This window comes from Podarcis raffonei, chromosome 2 (assembly GCF_027172205.1).
Source record: "Podarcis raffonei isolate rPodRaf1 chromosome 2, rPodRaf1.pri, whole genome shotgun sequence".
In the NCBI taxonomy this organism is placed as follows: Eukaryota; Metazoa; Chordata; class Lepidosauria; order Squamata; family Lacertidae; genus Podarcis; species Podarcis raffonei.
In genome coordinates this window covers 31,639,278-31,660,932 of record NC_070603.1, presented here as the reverse complement: position 1 = coordinate 31,660,932, position 21,655 = coordinate 31,639,278, and the positions used below count along the sequence as shown (strand labels likewise).

The 21,655-nt window shown below is 43.8% G+C and overlaps 1 pseudogene; it reads left to right on the top strand.

The window, feature by feature from the left end:
* Positions 1-2,110: 2,110 nt before the first annotated feature.
* Positions 2,111-20,906, top strand: LOC128409585 (autocrine proliferation repressor protein A-like; annotated as a pseudogene).
* The last annotated feature ends 749 nt before the right edge of the window (positions 20,907-21,655 follow it).

Below are 21,655 nucleotides of genomic sequence, written 5' to 3'. Positions count from 1 at the left end.
TATAATGGCCAGTTGGGAACTGGGCATATTTTAACGCAACAGCTCCCAGGTCTGCCACTTGGGACCTCCAGTCTGAAAAACATCCTGTAGGACAGGGCTGAACTGGGAGGAGTCACTCTTGACCCAACAATTTGGAAAGCTGCTGCTAGTCAAAATGGAGAGAATGAGCTGAGATAGACCAGTGCCACAACTCAGAATAAGCCAGCTGCATCTGTTGGTTTGCAGTCAGGGAATTATGGCAGGCCAGTATCCTGGGCCTTCATCCTGGAGCTCTTTCTGCCTCAGCCAGGAATGCCTTCCTTTTTTTTTACATGAACTTACACCTACAGCTTGGCAGCCGCTTTGAACTACCAGATTTTGCCCATGGTGCTGTTTACATTCTAGTTCTTCACCCCTTCCTGGCAAAGGTAGAAGCTCTTCCCGGCATCGCTGCAAATCTCTTCCTCAAGTAATTACATATTCATTTCCAAATAACAGCAATAGCAACATTCACTGGCATCTCTGTCAGCCTGAGGCAACGCCTGTGTATAGAAAGAATCTGGCAAGGCAAACATTTCATATGAAACATCTTAATTGGCGCAATCTTTTTTCGGGACCAGAATGAGGACAGAAAGCTCACACTGGGAAAGAACCTGAAGCTCCTTGTCTTCTGGGGGAACTGCAGGGCAGTTGGCGATTGGATTGGAAATGCTTGTAAAAGTTTGAGTTGGGTACATCCAATTATGAAAAATCCTAACATGATATGGTAATATAGGGGTTCCCGGCTCCTAAAAAAGATGTTAGTGGAACTGAGAATACGGTATGTTGTGTCAGCTGGGGCAAAAGGCAGTGGGCTCTGTAGGAAAGTATGCTGTAGAGTAGAAAGAGATGGTTGCAGATTGCGCACTCCTGAACAAGAGATAGATATTCCACACACAGTTTTCTATATCATAGAAACTAGTTCTCAGTTAAGAACTAGCCTCAAGAGAGGACTCTACTCCATTTTTACTTTTTGTAGCTGTCCTTTCTTCATGGATCACTCACTTTTGCATTCTCCACAAGGCTTTTTATACTCAATTTACACTCCCCTTAACATATATGTTTGAAATGGCAGAATCAAAAAGAAAGAGATCTTAAAGCTGCGGTAAACAACTGTTAAGAACTACCCTTAAGATAGCACTCCATACTCATTTTTAAAAACTTTTTGTAGCTGTTTTTATATTTTATTTACATTTTTATATTTTATTTACATTTGTTTTCTATATCTTACTGTAGAAAATCGTGAACAAATTAATAAACATCTTAATGAGGGAAAAAACACCTCAGTTAAAATATTGACTAGATCTGTTGTAGCTGTTAAAGAAGTGAATTCTATGGCAAGGATTGTTATGAAAGGGATCAAAACTGAAATTGATCATAGTCCCGTACAAATCTAGACAGTTTTGGTCACTCACCACACCTCAAAAAGACATACATAGATTGTGGATGGTGTGAAGATGGCTTTGCAAAGGAATTAGTCAAATCCCTGAGTAATCCTTGACTGTCCAGGGCTCCTAGTCATGCTGGCTGTGTACAGGCTATGAGGCAACATGTGTCTGGTCTACTGGAAAACCATGGGAGAGGGAGATTGCACTCTTGTTCTGTACTGCAACTGCAGAGGGCAGGAAGCACTTGCTGCCAAATAAAGTTTGAAAACATTTCCTGTTCCATCCAAAAAGCCAGCTTTGAATTGTGAAATGGGAGCTGCCATGCTACAATGCCGAAATGCTCCCCCCCCGAAATGTGCTTAGGTGGGGGGCAAACACATGGTGCAAGTGGAACAGAGCACCCACTGGCTCCAACCTGAATGGATGAGTTGGAGGGTGCTTTGCGGCAAGAGACCAGTGAAGAGTACAGTAACTAGCACACTTCCTCCTCTGCATGATTTGAATCAGTCTGCTTAAATGCTACCTCACCCATCTTAACCAGGACCCTCCCTGATAAGGGATCATTATAAATAAGGAGGAAACATCTTACGATGTTTATGGAGTGAACTGCTCTAGAGGAAAGCAGGGTTTTTCCACCCGCTGGTAGCAACTGTGATCTGAAGCAGGACAACTCCTGCCACTTGGACACAGTCACACACCTCTTTCAAGGCCAAGGTACCTGCTTGACTATGTATGCTGCTCTCCTTCTCTTGGCAGCCTGCTTGCCCTCTGGATGGATGGTGGAACAGAAGGCCCTGGATGTCTACGTGAAGCAGTATGACCCTCACTATAGATACACCCTGATGAAGAAGGAGGATAAGTGGGGTGCAACTGTCTATACGCTCAACATGACCTCCCTGAAGTGGCTGAATGGTGAGAGTAGAATCAATCTCCTCACTGCTCTTTTCCTTTGAGGGGGTGCAGCGGTGGGAGGGAGGAAGGCTAGGCCGTTGAGGAGGCTGCTGGGTGGGTGTGATTCCCTCTGTGGGAAGTGAAGAAACATGAGGGGCAGTAAGTACTAGTCCTGTGGTCTGCCATGGCTAGTTATGAAAGGGATCCAAACCACTGCTTCTTCCTACCTTCTGGGGGAAACTGAATCAGTATGGAGCAAAAAAAAGCAAGGCCATGTGTCCAAACAGAAAATGCATAAACAGTATTGTATGTTTAATCCTCCTTTTTACTCTCAAGAACTGAAAAGTTACCATAAATAGTTGGGGGAGATGCTGTTTCTTCATGTGCACTTGAGACAAAGGTGAGGAATGTTTATGACAGGGGAAGGGATGTAATTTTTGTGGTGGCTACGTGAACATGCCTCTTTGCAGCTGTCTCTATAGACAGAGTGATCCTTACATTAGTTTGCATAGATGAAAAAGGCTGGATCCCTAGAAACAGCGGGGGAAGTAACACACTCAGTGTTACCCCAAGGGGCCATTTATGGGAGGATTCTTCCTCCACTCAACAACATGGTGGACGCAGCCTTATCTTTCTCCCAATGTAAGTCGATGGAAAACTTGAATGGGTGTGAAGGAGAGCCTGAATACCCAGAACAACTAGCAGAGGTGGTGATGGGGCGGAATGCCATTTACCCACCAAGGAATCTAGGGGGTATCAAGGTCCTTGCTGTGAAGGTGACACCCCACCCCAACTGCTCCCCCATCAACAGGGCTGGGTGATATCAGGGTTTCAACAACACAATATATCACCAATATATCACAATGTCTGAAATAAGGCTGGAACGATGTGGAGGCAAACAGGGTAATGTCCTGGCAACTGCTACTAGGGGTCCAAAACTGATAAATGATGTTTTCATCGTTTTCATCAGCAGGGAAGCCAAAATGCACCCAAAGAGAAGTTTTGGTTTGGGGCATGGCTACCAAATGGTGGTGTTCAGGACAATCCAAAGTACAGTGATGATTCATAGTGAATACAAATAAACTGGGAAAATATTGAACAAAAAATATTTTTCTAAATGTGATGCGTATGAAAATTAACTCAGTGATAGCATGCTTCAACTAAACCATTAAAGATTTCTGGATAATATATCAATGTTCTTATGCAGTTTTAGGGGCAAATTTAAAATTTAAGAAAATAGATGATTTAGTAAAATTTTTAATTAAACTTGAATGTGGTTAACAATTTAATCTATTTTCAACTAATTAAAGAGGAGTTTAAGCAATTTCCTAGTGTCAAGTCACATCTGCTTCCCCTCTCAGAGGGCCAAGTGCAATACTGCAATTCTATGCACTCAGTTCAACTACACTTCTACTTTCCTGGGAGTAAGCCCCATTGAATTCAGTTACCAAGAATCACCTTCCCCATCATTCTCACCTCACAACAACTACCCAGTCTCCCATTTCAGTATATAAGGCAGCCACTGTTAAATCTCCCTCCTCCATTTCCCTCTATTGCAACACAGACAGCTCTCTCCCAAAAGCCCCCATCCCACCAATCTCTCCCTTTTTATCAAAGGGAGGAAGGGAAGGCAAGGAAGCGCAAAGATAGCATCCTTTAAATTAACCCAAAAAGCCATTTTTTATATGAGAGAAGCTATTTAAGGTGAACCAACAACGCCTTACTTTACATGGGGGAAAGGGCTCTTTCTCAACAAGAAGCCCAGAGCCAGTCTCAGATGGGCAGTAAAGGCACACCGGGAAGGGAAGACAAATGTGTCACATACATGCCGAAGGGGAAAAAGAGTAAAGAGGCCTAAACAAGAAATCTTTAATAAAAATGTATTAAAAACAAAACAAAACAAAAAACAGGGAAAGGTTTTTTGTTTGTGGTTCTTTGAAGAAAACAACCCCAGGTTTTTTTCATGGGAGCAAGGAGTGGGGAAAGGGGTTCCCAGCAAGAAGCCTGGAGCCAGCTCAGACCAGCATTTCCGTACACCACACCTACCAGCCTGGCAGGATGGCTACTAACCTACTTAAGCAAGAAGCACCTTGTGGCATCTGATAAATTTCTGCTGGCTTGCTGTTTTCGTCACCTGCACTTGCGATTCACTGCAACAGAGCTCAGCCCGGGCTCGCTGCAGAATCAAAAGAAGCACATGGTGAAGTGATTTTTGTTGGCTGCTCCACCTGCTCTTGTGAGTCACTTGCTGCTGCTGAAGAAGGCAGCAGAAGCACTAAGAAGGCTGTGAATCTCTTTTCAGAGTCTGAATTGACTAACCCAATTTGGTGGCATGAGCTGATCATTGCTGTGTCAAAGGAACAAAAACTGAAGGATTCATGTTTGCTGATGATTGGGAAAGGCAGAAATGATGCATCTAATACTTCCACAGATTTGAGTGTTGATGAGCTCGTCAATCTAGCAAAATCCACTGGGTCGTAAGTAATTGGCTGGATCTCTGAGCAATGAATATGGCACCAGCTCTGCTCTGTTAAAACTGTTAAAGGAATTAGCCCTACAAGGATAGAGAACAGTGAGGTAGACATACTTAATGGAGGGAGGTCATGTAGAAAATACTTTTCCTGGTGGGGAATGAGGGTTAGAATTAGGGTTGCACGTCATTTTTGGCCAACGCTTGAGCTGAGGTGGAATGCCTCAGAATGATTTGGGGCTTATCTGAAGCAAAGCAGGATTTGTATGGGCATGGGCACCTCCTGAGGTGCTTTGCAGTGTCCTGCAAATCAAGACGTAAAACAAGTGTTTTTCTTTAAAAAGTTTAGGGATGCTCTCATTTTCCTGCTCATATTGAAATACTGCCCCTCAATGAGGCCAAAATGTTTAGGGGTATGCATCCCCCTGCGTCCCCCCAGAAAAAAGCACTGGGTATAGGAACCCAAGAGTGGCTGATGAGAGCTGTGTTGTCTGAGCTTGAGCAACCAGCTCAAACCTCTTCACATGCTGAGTTTCTGAGGTAGCCTTGAATACCTACTTCCTCCCAAGGTGAAGTGAGCATAGCTAAGCCTGCCAGGGAGATTGCTCTATGGTATTAACCCCTTCATTCATTAATTAGACTTAAATATGTTCGCTATCCCACATGTACTAGAGGTGTTGTATATTTGCAACCTGTGAGTGTTATTGGAGGAGGAAATACTGTACTGAGTTCTCACTAATAAAGCAGCCAGAAACAAAAATGGTCTGAAGGCCAGGTTCTCTACGTGCCAGAGTGACATCTTAGTTCATCTTCCTCTCAGCCCCCCCCCCCCAATAAGTAACAAGAAAGGTAATATTTCTTGAATTCCCTGTCTCTTCCTTGATTTTAGTAAATCTTATGAATGCTCCAAAGCTGCCCAGAGCTATTGACTCTGGTCTCTTTGACCTCATTGCCTGTTGATCACAAATGATGTTTACTCCTGTTGACTAATATTTTGTTTTGTCTCCGAAGCTGTGCAGCTCTTTTGGGGCAGATTCCAAACCAGCCAATCACCTACAAGGTAATCTTAGCCATGCTGGGAACTTCCCACAATCATTTTAAAACTCGTGTAGGAGTCAGGAGTCAGTTGGGTGGGTGGAACTGGGGAAACAGGTGTGGCTGTCACAGTTTCTCACTGGAAACTTCCATTACAGATTCTCTTCCCCCAATTTCACTCTAATGAGGGAAGTGTTTACTTTCTCAGAGCAAAATCTAGCAGAAATCTGCAGAGTGTCTGATAACCTTTCTTCATAAGTAAATTACATTTCATAATCGTGAAGAATTAACCATCTCTTTCGTAGAAGTGGTTCAAAATACTAGAATTAAAATGTGGGAGCCAAGTCATGAGGTGCTCATCTCCTTAGAGAAGGTGAAGGTGAGAGCAGCAGGAGCCTGTTCCCCAGATACTTACTGGAGCCATGGACTCCTACTGCATTCCCAGTGGGTTGTACATGGGGCAACTGTGCCTCTTTATCTCTACGAGTTGAACAATCCTGGCCTGCCTTACCAGGACTTCTGTTCTTAAATGTTGTAGGGACGCGGGTGGCGTTGTGGTCTAAACCACTGCGCCTCTTGGACTTGCTTATCAGAAGGTCAGCGGTTCAAATCTGTGTGGTGGGGTGAGCTCCCGTTGCTCTGTCCCAGCTTCTGCCAACCTAGCAGTTCGAAAGCACGCCAATGCAAGTAGATAAATAGGGACCGCTGTGGCTGGAAGGTAAACGGCGTTTCCATGTGCTCTGGTTTCTATCATGGTGTTCTGTTGCACCAGAAACAGTTTAGTCATGCTGGCCACATGACCCGGAAAACTGTCTGTGGATAAATGCCTGCTCCCTCTGCCTGAAAGCGAGATGAGCGCCGCATACCTTTTCTTAAATGTTGTGTTTGGTGGCTCAACAATTTGCAATCATGGTTACTGTAGGCAGTTTAGCCCAAATGTGTGTGTAAATGAAAGACATGCAGGATTTTGTTGGTATTTGCAGCGGAGAGAGGGGAGAGGATTTCTGTTGGATAGGTTTGGCAATATATTTGGCATACTGATCCCTGCTCCGTTAAGCAGAACAACCCATCCATCAACTAACCTAAACAGATGCCTTGCCTTGCTGGAGTGATAGCTAATTCCCTTCCTATTTCACCTGGTGCCCCTATCTGTGAACTAAGGCTGACCTGTCAGGCTGTTCTAGGGGTCCAGATGGGATGCTTCAACCAAAAACACATTCATCTTTCTTTTATTTTGCTTCCAGACAATCCCTTTGCAAATGTGCAAGAACAGCTTTGAAAATGCTGCGGTTTATTGTACATGGTGGAAATTCATGAGTGACAAGAGTGAGCAACCTCACGGGCTAATTCAGTTTCCAATGGTCAAGGTAACTCTGGCTTTCTGCACATGCTGCTATCATTCTGGAAAAATGTTCTTTGTTGTTTCCAGAAACCCCTTAAAGCTGGCAGAACTACTGTAAGTTTTGCAAACCACATACCCCTTATATACGTATACATATATACATACAAACACACACACACACACACACACACACACCTATAAGCTTGCAAATCACAGAACCTAGAAGCAGGTGAGGTGGTGGCCTCAGGTGATAGATTGGAGTGCAAAGTGTACACTGCTTGCTGCCACCTCCAACGTGGATGCCCCCTGCAGTAGTAGTAGTATGTGTGTGCCCACGCCTGTGGAGAGGTACGCCTGTGGCAGAGGTGGCAGTTGCATATAGGGGACATGGCATGAAGGCAGGGGCATGGCAGCAGAAGAATGGGTCCATGGAAGAGGAGGCTGGAGCTGGGGCCTGATGGCATTTGAATGTATTTGGATTAAGGATATCTCCTTGAGGTTTTCACCTACTTTTTGGAGCAGGTAAATTAGTTGTTTTCTGTTCCTGGTACACGGTCTGTATGGACAAATATTGTTTCCCATTAAGATATTCTGGAACAAGAACAAAATACAAGATGAGATGAATTGTAATGCATTCCTATATATGTTTGCACAGAAGTAAGATACATGGAGTTCAATGGACTTACTCCCAGGTAGGCATATCTAGGATTGCAGCCTTAGAAAGGAAATTTGAAACTATCACAGTGGTTTCAATTTATGAAGATAGATTTTGTTAGTAATGATATTAGAAAGATGAATCTTGGTTGCCAAATCTCCTGTTTGAGATAAGCGTATTCAGGGATCAACTCCAGAGACTACAATCCTCTTCTGTTGTGTGCAGGCAGCTGTGCGAGGCATGGACACAATAACAGATTTCCTGCTGAAAGAATCTGGTGGAACAGTGAAGATCACAAAGTTCACATTGACTGGTATTTCCAAGGTAGATATGAACTGCAGGTCTGTGCTGTATTGGATTTTCGGTACACCAGAATTAACCCTATGCATGCTCATCCCCATTTCACCTGTATATGCCATGTTTTGGCTCTCCAGTGGGAACTGAATACCTCTGCATCTTTATGCTTTATCTCTTTGTTTTAGCGTGGCTGGGCCACCTGGCTGACAGCAGCTGTGGACAAGAGAGTTGTGTCATTTATTCCAATTGTCTATGATCTTTTGAATTTCGTTAAGGTGAGTATCTGTTCAAAGGATGGTGCACTAGCTATGTGTTCTTAGGCTTGAGTCTTCTTCATAGTTCCTTCATAGTACTCTGGACAAATAAGAATACATTGGCCATTTGCAGGAAGGCCACAAGTGTGAGAGCCAGTGAAACTGCTGAGGAAGGGCACTCCACAGTCTCAGCACCACTGCTGCAAAGACCCTGTCCTGTGTCCTAATCAGCCATACTTTTGAAGGCAAGGGACGGTGAGGAATCCTTCCAATGATTGTAAGGGAGGAGAGGCAAATTTGTGGAGGGAAAATGGTCCTTCAAATATCCTGGCCCCAAATATTGGTTCATTAACTGTTGGCTTCTATGTTTGGGGAGGAACAAAGCTTTGCAAGCATATTTCTTTTCCCACAATCCTGGCAATTATGGAGGGTGAATTGGATGATTTCATGAAGTGGTGTCATAGACATTACATGTAACATTTGGTTCCTCTTAACTGGCATTCTCAACAAAACATAACGGAACACACACACCAAAGGGAGGGGCTGATTCCGGAGCAAAACACACAAGCCCCACCCACCAGATACCAAGCACTCTACTATTCAAATTAGGCCCCAGTGTTTTTCTTACAAACACAATACAAGTAAATAGCAACAGCAACAAAAAACCCCCCATGAGAGCCATAGGCACTGACTGTTGACCCTAACTTATTGGCATGTCCTGTTTTGTGTCCATCAGCTTAGCCAGAAGTGTACCTAGGGCTTGGCAAAACTGATTGCTGCCCAAGGGGTGGGGCGCTAAAATCACCTGTTGGATGTTGGAGTCCTCCCACGACACTTGGGGTACTCCCCACCACTCAGCACTCCAACACCTGCTATGCCACAGAAGGAATCCACCAGGATCTCCAGGAGAAAAGGGCTGCTGCTGCTATTGCTATAGGAGAGAGCAGGAAGGGGTCCTTGGAGTGGCTTCCAGGCATAGAGCAGTGCAGCTGCCCTGTCCAGCCCTGAGGATGCAAATTCCTCCTGTCCAGGCAAGCTCACCTGCTTCTAAAAAATTGGGGGCACCAATACAGCTCCAAGGGACCCTAGATATGCCTCTGAGCTTAGCCCTGCTAAAGAGCTGAATAAATATTATGGTTTTAGCATTTGACTCTCCTCCATACTGTAGGACTTCAGGTTCTTAATATATGGCAGAGTCATATATTACCCTCCATCATTTCTCAGTGAAGTGATGGACATGAGGCAGCAGTTGATAATGCAGGTGAGCTGCGCACAGGTGAGCTGCATGCAAGCTGCCGGCCAGCCCTGTGGAGCCTCCTTTTATTGACACGAATATGCAAACCCAGGCAGATACATTTTGGGCTTTACACATCTTCCAGTCCCGAGATCGTGGGGTGGTACAAAGCTATTTTGGCACCTGTTTCCACCGCATCATTTCCCCCTTGCACAGTGTATGACAAAGGAGTCAAAAGGTCTCAGAGACAAAGGTTACAGATAGGGCACCGCAGACTACTGAGACCGCAAAGGATTAGACAGCGGGCACGATGTTCAGACAGCTGTGGCTTTATCTGTGAGGGGGAGTGTGCCCCGCACCCCAAGGTCACGCTTGCAGGCAGACTGAGGCAGCCTGCGGGTGGGGAATGTTCTCCCTCTGGACCCCGCGATCATCCCTACATCTCAGAAAATAGGGACATTCTACTAATGTAGAATGGAATGTTCTTATTTGATGTGCACTTAGAATTCTTTTCTTCTACTCTGCCACAGAACAGGCATCATCAATACCGAGCATACTGTGGCTGGGGAAAGTCATTGAAAGTCTTCTATCAGCTGAACCTAACTCGGCAATTGGACTCTCCACGGTTAAGGAATTAACTTCATATGTTGATCCATTTCGTGAGTAATTTTTATCACCTCAGATTTCTCTGACAAATGAAATGGTAGCAGAATAGCAGAACAAAGGGTTGAATTGGTGGGAAAGGGCAGCCCTGGGGAATTGTGGTGGCACTTAAAAATAGCTCAAAAACATTTTTTTGTGATTTTGCCAAAAAATCTCAATGACTTTTATGCCTGATTTTCACTTTTTAAAATATGGCAACCCTAAATTAAACGTAAGATAAAATATGGCATGTGGCTACTTTGTGGAAAGTTTTAAGAGAATCCCCCAAGGCCATGATCCTTCAAATCAAAGGGGCAGAGAAGTTATATTTGGATCTAGTACTAGATATTCGGGTTACAGGAAGTAAGTCTTTCAAAATTACAGTTTGTTTTAACAATAGCAACAGCAAACATATACGGGTTTTCCTTCTAAAAATCAGGCTGCTGAGATGAAGAAAGCTCAAAAGAACCTTCAGAAACTTCAGCTGGCTCCAAATGCAGCACTGGGGGTCTTGATAGGAACTTGCCCGTGGGATCTCAGGACATCTATTTTTTCATTAGACACACTGACTTCCAATATGTTTCCAGGAATAATTCAGTGCAGTAGCATCACCTTTAAAACCCTGGCTGGTTTGGGCCGAGATTATCAAAAAGGGCCATCTCCTCCCATATGAGAAAGCTCATTTCTTATGATCCGCAGGGGTAGCTTTTATAAGCATCCCACCATGGAGAGAGGTACTGTTTGTTGGGAATGGCGACTGTGGAACTTCCTGCCACAAGGCGTTAACTGGGTCCCCTCTGTGCTGCCTTTTAGTTGGCTGGCTTCTGTTCCATGTTGTGTTGGATGCTTTTATCCATGGTGCTTGTTCCAATTCCATGTCTCGATTTCTGTCAGAAATGTATGAAAGTACCCAAGGAGTCCTTTTTTAAAGTAACAAAGTAGACCCTCTATTTTCCAGGGATGTCCCTGATTTAGAAAAGCTGTCAGGGTTTCTGATTTGATCCCAGAATGTCCCACTTTTCCTTAGGATGTTCCTATTTTCATTGGAGAAATGTTGGAGGGTATGGAGTTATCCGACCCCTGAGCCTGCATAGGGAAGTTTTTAAAATATTTAATGTTTTAGTATGTTTTTATATTTGTTGGAAGCTGCCCAGAGTGGCTGAGGCAACCCAGTAAGATGTGTGGGGTATAAATAGTAAAATTATCATTATGGAATGGGACGTCCCTATTTTCATAGGAGAAATGTTGGAGGGTATGATCTGGTTTCTAAGCAAGCCGAATTGATAATAAACATGTAGTTATAGTCTAGGTTCTCAGAACTAGCCCAGCCTTAGGCCGAGATGCCAGAGGACAGCAACAGCAGACCCCCTCACAGCTGTTTCTTTTGAGTCTGCCAATATTCTAATGCCATTACAGTGGTACCTCGGGTTACAGACGCTTCAGGTTTCAGACTTCGCTAACCCAGAAATAGTACCTCAGGTTAAGAACTTTGCTTCAGGATGAGAACAGAAATCATGCAGCAATGGCGTGGCGGCAGTGGGAGGCTCCATTAGCTAAAGTGGTGCTTCAGGTTAAGAATAGTTTCAGGTTAAGAACGGACCTCCAGAACAAATTAAGTTCTTAACCCGAGGTACCACTGTATAATAACCTAAGCTGTGACTGCATTTGGAATACTGTGTAGCGTTTGGTTCGTCACACCTCCGAAAGGTTATCGTAGAGCAGGAAAAGGTTCAGAAAAGAACAGCCAAAATTATCAAGGAGGTGGAGTGATTCCCCTTTGAGGAAAGATTGCAGCATTTGGGCCTTCTTAGTTTAGAGAAAAGGCAAGTAACTGAAGACAAAGTGACTTACTGGCAGCTGAAGGAAGGAAGAGTGCTGGTATGCTCAGGTCCTGCTTGCAAGTTTCCCACAGATATGTGGCTGGCCACTTTGAGAACAGAGTGCAGGTCTAGGTGGACCACTGGTCTGCTCTGAGAGGATCTCCTTGTGTACCTGTGATGCCGCATGGCCAGTTCTACCAATCCAATTAGCTTCTTCACCAGGAGCAATAAGGGTGTGCCATCCTGTCCTCTGTCTTGTGCAAAAATTATTTTGGGCCAGGCCTACCTGTTGAAGATGAAGGTGGGATATAAATTATCCTAATAAATAAATAATGCATCCTGAGGCATCTCATATTGGTTTCTTGATGACCTAGAGAACCTACTATCAAACTTTTTTCAAAGACCCAAACAGCATATATGCTATAGAAAGACTCCCTTTTCAACATTGCATCACCAACATTTGCTATCTAGACTTTGATCCATGGTGCTAGTTTGCCACAATAAGGCTGATTTACATATTTTTCAATTATATTTTTGTTCCCACCTGCCCAATGAATGTCTCTTGTTTTCCATTGCTCCTGTCCAATCTTATCAGCCTTTGATGATGGAAATAAGTAGTAGCAACTTGAGAACTGCATGTGTTGACCAATACAGTAACATTTAATTTTTCAATCCTCAGAATATAATGAGCGATATCAAAATAAGCCCAAGTGCCTAATCTGTGGAACAGGAGATGGAATAAACCCGCCTGATGACTCTCACTATTTCTTTGATCAACTAGCAGGAGAGAAATATATCCGGTGAGTTCATGCTGCAAAAAATTATCCTTTTCGAGGCAATGAAATCATCCCTCTGGTTAAAGACAGTGACCGGATGGCTTGAGACCCAAATGAGAGACAATACTGTAATTTGAACTGAGAATGCACAGGTCCCTTAGTGTTGAGCGAACCCCCTGTGTAGTCTGAATGATAGTACCAATGAACAAGACTGCTGATCTTTGCTGCACAATTCACATAGGCTTTGAATGATGATGCAATGTTTTTTCCTTGTATATTTCTATATATGTGTGCATTCTTTCTAAGGAGGGAAAACTGCGGAAAGTCAAATTTCTGTGGTTAGAAGAAACACATCGTTGCTATATCTTTCTCTATTACAAGGAAGCTATTTTTGCAAAAAATCTCTCTTGTTGCCTGCAGGTTCCTCCCAAACACCACACACTTTGTGGCATCGCGCCCTGGGGATAAAGCATCCATCTTGGAGACATGTAGAACCATTTATCTCAGCACCATGCAGAATTTGAACATGCCTCAAATTTCTTGGGAAAGGGTGGAGGTGAGGAAAACTGACGTTGCCGATGATGTCAAGAAGCATGTTTTCTAATTCACCCCAAGTAATGGGTGCATGTTGTCTCTAACAGATCGAGTCTCCTTTACAGTACTAAGGAGATGGAGTCGAGCTCAAGATTCCTAAAAAGTTATCACAAATATTGAAAACAGGAAGGTTGTTATGATGATATGCAAACCTTGGTTAATGTTGTCTTTTACCAGTAAATAGGGTTGCCACCTTTGTTTGGGCAAAATGCAGGACAGGGCAGTTGTGGGGTGGTTTTTTAAAAAAAAACTGGAGCTGAATTGACTTCAAAGCAATCCATTACAATCTGCTGCAGCCTAACAGGATGGCCCCTCTGGAATTTGTCAAATGCATGCGCGCACACACATAAACATGAATTTGTAAATTTGTCTGTGCTTGGCTACTCAGAGCTTAAATGACATTTCACACACGCTTTCAAACACATACATTTGGAGAGGATCCCTAATTTGGGGGGGAGAGAGAGAGGGAGAGAGAGGGAGAGAGAGAGAAGACCTGAAATACAGGACAAATACATGAAGTAACATTTTACATTGAAATATGGGACAATCCTGTATTATACAGGACAGATGGCACCCTACCAGTAAATGATGGCAACAATAGCTTGCATAACTCAGTTGATAGAGCACAAGACTCTTAATCTCTGGGTTGTGGGTTCAAGCCTCTCATTGGGTAAAAGAGTCCTGCACTGCAGAGGGTTTGACTACATTACCCTTATGACCTAATTCTACAATTCTTTGATTATAGCATTTGGTCATTCTCTGAGGGCACCCTTGGTTAGCCTTGAGTGTTCTAGTAAACATCAAAATATTGCCACATTTCTCATTGGCCTCCTAAGACCTTGGGTGTTCTCTGTATTTACTGTATCAGAATATAGGATTCAGTTTCTTTTTCAATCACAGAGAAAGTGTCCTGAAGTGATCCAGAACAGGCTCAGAAAGTTGGTTGTGTATTCAAGTCCAATAGAAGAGCAAAAGACTGCTAGACCAGTTTACTTCAGTAGTATAAATATACTATTGGTTGTGGCTTTCATCTTCCTTCAGAAAGACTGAGAGGTGTGTAGATCTTCTAGTATTTATCTTTACAACAGCCTTGTGGGATACGTTGGGGTGGCCAAAGTGAGAACTGTGATAGGATCGCCTTTTCTTCTTCTTCTTTTGTTTGTTGTCACTGTTGCTGCTGAGAAAAGGTACGTAAATGCAAGTATGGATAGATTTGGATAGGTGATGTGATGATCTGGGGAGGCAGCTGCTAAATCATTTCTCACCAGGCTGTTTTCATGAGTGAAAATCACATTAGCTTCTGTGACCCACATCTGACTGTTTCCTCTTGAAGAATCAGTTTTGGAGGAGGAGATTTTCATTGTGGAAATGGTGTTAAGGGAAAGTGCTGGCCCTACAGCCATTAACACAAATACATTCTTCTAAACTGCTGCATTTATCTTAAAAATATAGTATGAGAAATCTGAGCACAGATCTCCCCACAAGAAAAAAAAGGGGGGGAGGAAGTGGAGAGAGAGAGAATGGCTCAAGATCACTAGGGGGTCCCTGCGCCCTACTTTAGAGAAGGCAGACCTACACCTGCATGACTAGAAAATGTTGTTTGCTGGAGTCCTCTATTTGAAGAGCTGCCTGGTTCAAGTGCAGTTTAAAGATAAAGAAGAACCCCAAGAAAAGAGAGTTGGGGGCCTTGAATCACCAGCTGACACTGAGCAGGTCACTTAATCACAATCTTCCCCACCACCGTATTGTATTTCTATTTAAAATGTAGTAATATTTCTAATTGTCACCCTATATGTATAGATTAGTGTGTGTAAATGTGATGGAGATCTGTGTGCTCCTTTTGGGAGGCAGTGATGATATGTAATTTAAGTGGCCAGCCTAAATCTCACTCCTTAAGCAGGGCAAGGGTTTGGAAGTGTGTCTCCCTGATTTAAGTCCAGCAACCTGGCCACTATGTGATACTGGCTCTCAACTGTAGTAAGTGATGCATTAATTATTATCCCCCAACCCAAACTTTCTCCAAATATTGAATCATCATACAGATAAAAAGAAAGAGATGTTAATCATTCTAGTTTTTAAAAGTGTATCAACTCCTTAAAATATTAAATTTAGCTATAGTGATTCAGCACAGACATAGTGGTTCAATGCAGCCTTTTTTGTCAGTTGTGAATTGTACTGATATGTATTGGTGCTTTCATGTGATGTTTTTGAGTATTTTTTTTCTCAATTTGCAAGTGCTTCATGTGCAGCTGCAGCTACTCCTGACACTGACGTTGCATTTTTAGTTGTATGCTGAAGGGAGACAATTTTTCTGTGATATTCTCTCTCTTTCTAGACAAATTCCAAAGGCATTATCCATCTCCGTACAGATCAGGAACCTTCAGCAACTAAATGTTTCTTTGCTAACACTCTGAACTCTAAAAGGTAGGATTCTTTCAGCAAAATTTTATATAATTCATTAGTATATAGAATAACATACAAAGTCAACATACAAAAAAGCCCCTGAGGTCTTCTCTTTCTTAAAGCTTACTAAATTTTCCTGAGAGGAAGCAAGAAAGCCACTGGCCTTCTTTCAGTCAGCAGTGAGCAGCTCTGCAAACTTTTAGGTCTCATCTGCACTGTACATTTAAAACAGTATCATACCAATTTAAACAGTACAGTAATGGCTCCACACACAGCACAGCCACACAATCATGGGGATTGTAGTTTGCTAAGGGTGCTGGGAGTCACAATTCCCAGAGTTCCTTGGAAAAGATATCAATTGTTAAACCACTTTGAAAATTCTAGCTCTGGGAGGGCAGTGGGGGTCTCTTAACAAACAGTGCTTCCCAGGTTTCTTGCAGGCATTAGTGTATAAAGCGGCATGATACTGCTTTAAATGTACAGTGCAGATAGATCCCTGTACTCTTCATTTACCCCCCAGAAATCCTTGGCAGAGTCTTATTTAAGGGAGCACAAGCGGTTCACCCACACTGGGTACTGCAACAATCACATAGAACAGAAGCTGTAAGGCAAGGGGAACTTAAGTTTTGGCATTGCACAGGATGCCACTGAAATTTGAAAGTTCAATGTCCGCCAATGTCTTTTGTATGTGTTAAAACCTACTATCAAAGATTCAAAAGGGACCACTGAGTAGGTTATTAAGGATGCTCTTGAACATTTTGGATCAGGTTGACAGCATTAGAGATCCATCATAATGGGTGGGTAATCTTGTAAACATTATCTTAAATTTCCATAAATATGAGTACTTGTGTTGCGATGTGAATTAAGACATATTGTATTGTTGATGGTACTTTTCTTCAAAAAGCAGCTCATCCTGTACCTCCTCTTTCCCTTCTCATTCTTAGGCGAGACTTCAGGCGATTTCGGGGTCATCGTGTATCTTGGTTTCCATGCAAGGTTGAGAAAGTGGTAAGAGGATTTTAGATTTAGAATTTCTTTAGAGTTTCTTCACAAAGCTGAGGATGTCAAGGGGTTCCAAAGACACAGACAGACACAAAAGCAGTTCTTGGGAAACAGATGCCTCCCCGTAAAGTTGGGAAGAGACATTGAATTTGCTCGATGTTTGCAGATTTCCACAATGTGATACTTTGCACAGCACATTCATTTAGGATTTCTGTGTGGTGTGTGTCACAGACATCTGTTGGTTTCCATTTGTGATGTGAAGAGTGATAAGAACAAACAAGGAAAGCCCACTGCTGGCATGTCTACTTTGGATGACCAGAACCCTAATGTGCCACAGCAAGCATGTGGACAGAAGGCCCATCCTGTAAAGTCCCTGAACTCCTTCAGGAGGAAGGGTGGGGCATAAATTGAAGAAGGAAGCCATCAAACCAATAAATGAAATGGGATTCCTTCACTGTCTGAGTTGCCTGGAACATTGTCTTTCCCATGGGGGAGTCCATAGGATGGTTTTATTTCAAAGCCCAGCAGAGCCTATTTCCATCTAGCATTGCCCAGGCATGTGTGAGCAGAAGAATGTTGTCTTTATGCTGCAGTCATAAAAACATCTATGCAAGAGAAAAAGGCCTGCTAACAAAGTGGGGCTGATGAGTATACATGTAGAATAGGGATGGGGAATCTCTTTCAGACAGAGGACCACATTCCCTTCTGCACAATCAAGGTGAATTCTACCCTTGTGCAGTAGCCTAGTTTCTTCACACTCACACATCCTTCTCTATCCTCCATCCATCCAAGCAAGCAAGCAAGCAAGCAAACAAACAGCATCAGAGTTCAAAGACACGTTCCAGCCAGACCAAAACATTCCAGGAGGGAGGAAAGCACAGTTGGTGAGGGATGTGGTTGGGAGAGTGCGGGGCTTGTTGAGAATCCCAAAGGCAGGGTAGAGCAGACTGGATGGCCACATTTCCCCCTGGGCCCAAGGTGCCCCCTCGGGCACAGGATTGTGCGGATAGTGACTTTCTGTAATGCTGGTGTGAGAACCTGATCTGTGTAACAAAATGGGATAGGTTTACATCCATTGGAAATAAGTGGTGTGGTTTAGGGTCACCTGGAAAGAAGTGGGATGTCATCCTCTCCCATCCTGCCCCACTTTGAGCCATAGTTGTTCCTAGTGCTTTTTTTCTGGGGGGATGCATACCCCCAAACATTTTGTGAATCTAAGTTTGGCCTCATTGAGGGGCAGTATTTCAATATGAGTAGAAAAATGAGAGTACCCCTAAACATTTTTTTAGAAAAAAGCACTGGTTATTCCCCTCTTCCCTATTAAACCTCACCTCACTCTTCCCCACATTCATGCTAATGAACATTTGAGACTTCGTGAAGCTCAATATTATACAAGACACCATGATAGGTCTCAGTGCCTTCTTCTGTTTTATCTCTTTGCAGAAAACGGGTGTCTATAAGGCAGAAATGACAAAGCCAGATATAGGATGGAGAGCCTTCTTTATTGAGGTAACACACACATCCCTATACACATGCATAAGGATTCACCGAGCATCAGGACTGATGGGGATTCACCCTGATCAGTCTTCCTGGAAACAGCATGTTCTTTCAGGAGTGTCATATAATGATATGAGTATTGGGACATTAAACAGTAAAGCAGGCCAAACATTGTTGGTCTACCTTTCTCAGGTCACAAAACGGCTCATAAGCATCCACCCCATTCCAGTACTATGTCCTCATTGCCACCCAGAAATAAAAACCAGTGTTTGTGGGATTTTCATGAAGTGTGCTTGGGACAGGTTATGGCTTAGATCAGGGGTTGGCAAAAATTTTTTAGCTGCGGGCCGGTCCACTGTCCCTCAGACCTTGTGGCGGGCTGGAGAAGCAGCAACGGGGGGGGGGGGGGCTGGAAAAAGAGGCGAGGGGGCAAGTAATCCTCCTCCCCAGCCCCCAGCCCCAGCCACTGCACTTACCTTCCCAGGGGCTGCCACCGCCGCTGCCACTGTTGCTGCTTCTCGTGGGTAGGCAGAGGGAGCTTGTCCGCTCCATTCTCTGGCTCACAGGAGCACCAGGGCGGCAGTGGTGGCGGCAGCGGAGGGAAGATGAGCGGCAGGAAAGGGCTGGCTCTGGAGAGGGGCTGCTTAAAATGGCGCTCAGCCAGCTCAGCCCAGCCCCCTTCCCCATCTAGGCAGGGTGGGGAGAAGCCAGGAGGAGGGAGGGAGGAGGCGCCACCGTGGCATGTGTGAGGGAGAGGGCAGGGGAATGGAATGGAGCAGGGGGGAAATGGCGCAGCCCAAACGAACAGAATCCCCATGCCAATCCACGGACAATCCGCAGGCCGGATCCTGAAGGCAATTGGGCCAGATCCGGCCCGCGGACCTTAGTTTGCCGACCCCTGGCTTAGATGAAGTGCTCCTAAAGTGGAGTGATTAACAGGAAGAGATATGAGCTGGGTACAGTGGTACCTCGGGTTACATACACTTCAGGTTATATACACTTCAGGCTGCAGACTCCGCTAACCCAGAAATAGTACCTTCAGGATGAGAACAGAAATCGTGCTCCGGCGGCGTGGCGGCAGCAGGAGGCCCCATTAGCTAAAGTGGTGCTTCAGGTTAAGAGCAGTTTCAGGTTAAGAACGGACCTCCGGAGCGAATTAAGTACTTACCCGAGGTACCACTGTATTGCCATTCCAAATCCCAGCTCTGGTATTAACTCAGGATGGTGTAATTATGGAATGGTGCTTCTTCCTTCACTGCCCCTCTGCACACATTTCTTATAAGATGGCAAAAATGATACTGACCTACATAACATGGTTGGGCAAATATTAGTAACCACTTATATTACTTCACTTCTGGTGTGCCTCTCCAGATGTGCTTGTTATTGAGCATTCATGAGATATACTCGCAATGGTATTGGGTCAGTTATAGGCAATCTCACTTTCAATACTGTTTGCACCTAGGAAAGTTTTGAGGTGGAACATATGGCTTCGTTTCCAGTTGGTTCATGTCCTGTAACATCCTACTGAAACCTCTAAAGTTTTATGTCACAAATGTCCCGGTTTAGGTTTTGCCCTGTTTTTGTTGCACATAGTACATGAGTGCTCCTCCAGATGGCAATAATGCCACTGGGGAAACATTGCAGAACAACTAATGTGTGGCCAGTCTGGTGTAAAACCATCAATAACACACTTCTGTTGCATTCATGACATGTTGTAAAATACACTTACCAAAAAAACCAGTCTTTTTTGTTTGTTTCTACTTTTGATCTTAAATTTAATAATAATGACTACCATAAATAATATAAATATCCATCTTGGAGGGGCCCTATGCCTTCCAGGAATGATGAAGCAACTTCTAACTGCTGTACATGAAAGCTGTGGTGTTGTGGTCTAAACCACTGAGCCTCTTGAGCATGCCGATCAGAAGGTCAGCAGTTCGAATCCCCACAATGGAGTGAGTTCCCATTGCTCTGTCCCAGCCCCTGCCAACCTAGTATATTAACTGAAACCAAGTGACCCAAAGCTGCTTTTGCACAGTATTTTGCCATAGGGCACTACTCTTAAAATATGCAGTAAGACGTAACAATTATATTTTAGAAATTTCTGTGCTATATGCTCCCAATGCAGCCTGTTTTCCACTCTTTGTAAGGTAATGTACTGAGCAGAACTGCAATGTTGTTTGTAGGTAACTTTCCTGGAATCTGAGAAAAAGAAGTACGTTTTCACCTCAGAGGTTCACATCATCCCAGACACTTTTCCATGTGCAGACTGCAAGGGTGAGGAATGCTATGGGGAGCTGGTGTGACATCCATCACAGACGTTCTGGTTCCTGCTGCTGAAATAATCCATGAGGGAAGACACGTGGCACTGAGGAAACCATGCAGAGGAACAGATGGGCAGAGAAATAACCAAGCCTAGAGAATGTACAGCTCTCACTATCACTAAAATGTGGGGAATTTGGTGTCATGGGTCGGTGACAGAAAGGTGGGAAATGGGTAGCATGAAAATTATTGGGCATGGCTGGGAGGGCCCGGCTATATAGAATTATGAACAAATAACACAACAAAAGAAAGTGCGCCTTTGTAATTCCTGGATCTCTGCATAATAAGAAATAAAAGTGTTATCTTCACTGAAATTCTGTGCCAGTTCATGACCATACCTACATACATCTATTGCAGCAGAACAGTGCATTGTGGGGGAGGGAAGATGGTTCCCTCAGGCAAGCAGCAATCCTTGCACTGATGGGACGATTACCTTTGCATGGTGCTGAAGTCCACCTCAGTCTCCTTATTTCACATCAGGGGCTTATCATTCCTCTGTTCAGTAGATTCTTGTTTTAGAGCACTCTGCAGAAATATAGGGTTGTCTCCAACTAAGCGCTCCTCAAGGTAGGCATAGCAAAAACAGTGGGCCTAAGTTAACCATGTCCATTAATTTCAATGGTTCAGCTTTGAGTATTACACTGGTGTGGAGAAATGTTATATGTGTGTCTGTTTGTGTTTTGATGGAAAAAATATGTGTTCTCAAAGTTCAAGGCCTTATACTGTTACCACGTTGCAAGCCTCTTTAGCTGTAGCTGTTTGTGTGTGAGAGAGAAAGTGAAAGAGAAAGAGAAAGAGAAAGAGAAAGAGAGACTATTGCTTTGAAAATGTATTAGCTGGGCTTGGCTCAGGTAAATTCATTTTGATTGGTCTGGGTGACAGCAGTCTGCCAGAGATTCTCAGCAGTTGGGAGTTACCTGTCAGAGAGAGACAGCTGAGGAGATGAAGGGGAAATTAGTTGCCAAGGAAAGGTGTGAGGAAAAGACTAGAGAAAAACTGAGGCCTGAATATAAAT